Genomic DNA, 3986 nt, shown 5'->3' on the forward strand with positions numbered 1-3986 from the left:
CTCCCTGCAGGACCCCGCGGCCATCTTGGACCCAGGGACCTGTAGGGAGGAGGCTCAAGGAACAATGTGGTCACATTGCATTGGTCTGAGGGTCTCATGGAAGCACGCAAGGAACCCCTTCCCTGCGCGATGCTTTCCTATGTCACAGGAACACTGCGATCATGTTTGATCGCAGTGTGCCAGGGGTTAATATGACGGGAGCAGTCCATGACTGCTCCTGGCATATAGTGCCAGTTGTGATAATCAGTTGACACTCGGCTGCGATCAACCGCACTTTCTCTGTGAACGTGGCTGATCGCGTATGATGTACTATTCTGTCCATGGGAATGATCATTTCCGGTGACTACCTCTTGAAGCTCGCCAAGATTGTGCAAAGCAGTCATCGAAGCAAAAGATGACTACTTTGAAGAACCTAGAATATAAGACATATTTTCAGTTGTTTCACACTTTTTTGTTAATTATATAATTCCACATGTGTTAATTCAAAGTTTCGATGCCTTCAGAGTGAATCCACAATTTTCATAGTCATGAAAATAAAGAAAACTCTTTGAATGAGGTGTGTCCAAACTTGGTCTGTACTGTACGTCACCTCACTCTATACATTGAACTTTGGGGTACATGTTTTTTCTATTAGTCACCTATTGATTAACCTTAAGGGGGTGAATTATGGGTATAGTTTTACATTTGGAACTAATAAAGTTTAGTTTTATCCTTTTAGCAGCAAACATGAGGAATGACAAGAGACAACCCATTTAAGATTCTATTTTGGTTAAAACTATTCCAACATTATGAACATAAAAGACTTCTCCCCTATGTGACATCGCTGATGTTTATTAACAGTTGATTTCCAAGTAAAATATTTCCCACATTAAGAAAATGAAAAAGGCTTCTCCTCTGTGTGACTGCTCTGATGTCTAACGAGAATTGCTTTCCGGTTAAAACATTTCCCACATTCTGAACAGGTAAAAAGGCTTCTCCCTGTGTGTGTTCTTTGATGGCAATCAAGATCTATTTTCCATTTAAAACATTTCCCACATTCTGAACATGGATATGGCTTCTCTGCTGTGTGAATTCTCTCATGTGTATCAAGACTTGAATTCTGAGTAAAACATTTCCCACATTCTGAACATGAAAAAAGCTTCTCTCCTATGTGAGTTCTCTGGTGATCAACCAAATTTGACTTCTGGTTAAAACATTTCCCACAATCTGAACAGGAAAAAGGCTTCTCCCCCGTGTGAGTTCTATGCTGAGTAACAAAATGTGATTTATCTGCAAAACATTTCCCACATTCTGAACATGAAAAAGGCTTCTCTCCTGTGTGAGTTCTTTGGTGTTTAACAAGATCCCCTTTCTGGTTAAAACATTTCCCACATTCTGAACAAAAAAAGGCTTCTCTCCTGTGAGTTCTTTGGTGCTTAACAAGATCCCCTTTCTGGTTAACACATTTCCCACATTCTGAAGAGGAAAAAGGCTTCTCCCCTGTGTGAGTTCTATGGTGATTAACCAAATCTGATTTCTGGTTAAAACATTTCCCACATTCTGAAGAGGAAAAAGGCTTCTTCCCTGTGTGAGTTGTATGGTAAGTAACAAAATGTGATTTATCTGCAAAACATTTCCCACAGTCTGAATAGGAAAAAGGCTTCTCCCGTGTGTGCATTCTCTGGTAACAAAATAAGATTTCTTGTTAAAAAATTTCCCACAATCTATGATGTTTATTAACAGTTGATTTCCAAGTAAAATATTTCCCACATTAAGAAAATGAAAATGGCTTCTCGTCTGTGTGAGGTCTCTGATGTCTAACAAGAATCGCTTTCCGGTTAAAACATTTCCCACATTCTGAACAGGAAAAAAGGCTTCTCTCCTGTGTGCGATCTTTGATGGCGATCAAGATCTATTTTCCATTTAAAACATTTCCCACATTCTGAACATGAATATGGCTTCTCTGCTGTGTGAATTCTCTTATGTGTAACAAGACTTGAAATCTGAGTAAAACATTTCCCACATTCTGAACATCAAAAAGGTTTTTCTCCTGTGTGAGTTCTTTGGTGCTTAGCAAGAACCCCTTTCTGGTTAAAACATTTCCCACATTCTGAACAGGAAAAAGGCTTCTCCCCTGTGTGAGTTCTATGGTGAGTAACAAAATGTGATTTATCTGCAAAACATTTCCCACATTCTGAACAGGAAAAAGGCTTCTCCCCTGTGTGAATTCTCTGGTGTTTAACTAAATTTGATTTCTGGTTAAAACATTTCCCACATTCTGAACAGGAAAAAGGCTTCTCCCCTGTGTGAGTTCTCTGATGTTTAACAAAATGTGATTTCCGGTTAAAACATTTCCCACAATCTGAACAGGAAAAAGGCTTCTCCCTTCTGTGAGTTCTCTGGTGTTTAACAAAATATGATTTCTGCTTAAAACATTTCCCACAATCTGAACAGGAAAAAGGCTTCTCCCCAGTGTGAATTCTATGGTGATCAACCAAATCTGATTTCTGGTTAAAACATTTCCAACATTCTGAACAGGAAAAAGGCTTCTCCCCTGTGTGAGTTCTCTGGTGTTTAACAAAATGTGATTTCTGGTTAAAACATTTCCCACAATATGAACAGGAAAAAGGCTTCTCCCCTGTGTGAGTTCTCTGGTGTCTAACCAAACTTGATTTCTGGTTAAAACATTTCCCACATTCTGAACAGGAAAAAGGCTTCTCCCCTGTGTGAGTTTTCTGGTGTTTAACAAAATATGATTTCTGCTTAAAACATTTCCCACAATCTGAACAGGAAAAAGGCTTCTCCCCTGTGTGAGTTCTCTGGTGTTTAACCAAATTTGATTTCTGGTTAAAACATTTCCCACATTCTGAACAGGAAAAAGGCTTCTCCCCTGTGTGAGTTCTATGATGATTAACCAAATCTGATTTCTGGTTAAAACATTTCCCACATTCTGAACAGGAAAAAGGCTTCTTCCCCGTGTGAGTTCTATGGTGAGTGGCAAAATGTAATTTATCTGCAAAACATCTCCCACATTCTGAATAGGAAAAAGGCTTCTCCCCTGTGTGAGTTCTATGGTGAGTGGCAAAATGTAATTTATCTGCAAAACATCTCCCACATTCTGAACAGGAAAAAGGCTTCTCCCCTGTGTGCATTCTCTGGTGTGTAACAAAATGAGATTTGTTGTTAAAAGATTTCCCGCAATCTGAACAAGAAAATGAATTTTTTGCTTTAGGAGCAGTTTGTTTTTTAATGCCTCTTTTGTGACTTTGAGTTTCCTTAGTAGTCAGTAATGAATCAGAAGATGGGACCTGTTTCATAGGATCAGATGACAGATCTTTGCTGTGAATGGATGATGGTATATCTGGAGTAATAGCAATCACTTCAGTTGTATCTTGTAGGATCTCAAGATCATCAGATTTAAAAATTAAAGATGTCAGCTGTTCTTTTGAACTCCTGTTACAGTCATCTGCCAAGACAAAGAACAATTTTCTTTCATGAAATATCATTGAGTTTTATATTTTTGAACATTTCTACTTAAAGAAGTTGCCCACTACTGTAATTTTTTTTCATAAATCTTGTTATTATGTGCCACTAAAAACATCCACTGTGTTTATTTTAGCAATATTACCTTTTATGATGCTCTAGCAGCACAATTTCAGTGCTGGCTCCAGGTCTCATGGGCTTAATCGACAACTTCCTTTCTCCCAACTTACTGTGCTCTAATACTACAAGTTCCATGATGCATTGCACTGGCCTGTAAGCCAGCACCTAGCACACCCACTCCAAAACACACCCAAACCCCTCCCTCCCCTCTCTTCAATCTGAAGCATCTTATTGTAAGGGTCTGTGCACACGTTGTGGATTCTACTGTAGATCCGCAGTGGATTTGGCCCTGCGGATCCGCAGCAGATTCTCCTGCATTGTACAGTACCATTATAGTCAATGTAAAACAAAAACCGCTGTGCACATGGTGCAGAAAATCCGCAGCATAAACGCTGAGGGTTCAT

At 39.2% G+C, this 3986-nt stretch overlaps 1 pseudogene; it reads right to left on the minus strand.

Annotated features, from left to right (window-relative positions):
• Window positions 1-617: 617 nt before the first annotated feature.
• LOC141060190 (uncharacterized) lies at window positions 618-3746 on the minus strand (annotated as a pseudogene).
• Window positions 3747-3986: the final 240 nt, after the last annotated feature.

Source organism: Dendrobates tinctorius, unplaced genomic scaffold, assembly GCF_039654945.1.
Source record: "Dendrobates tinctorius isolate UK_male_01 unplaced genomic scaffold, ASM3965494v1 ptg000233l, whole genome shotgun sequence".
NCBI classification, from domain to species: domain Eukaryota; kingdom Metazoa; phylum Chordata; class Amphibia; order Anura; family Dendrobatidae; genus Dendrobates; species Dendrobates tinctorius.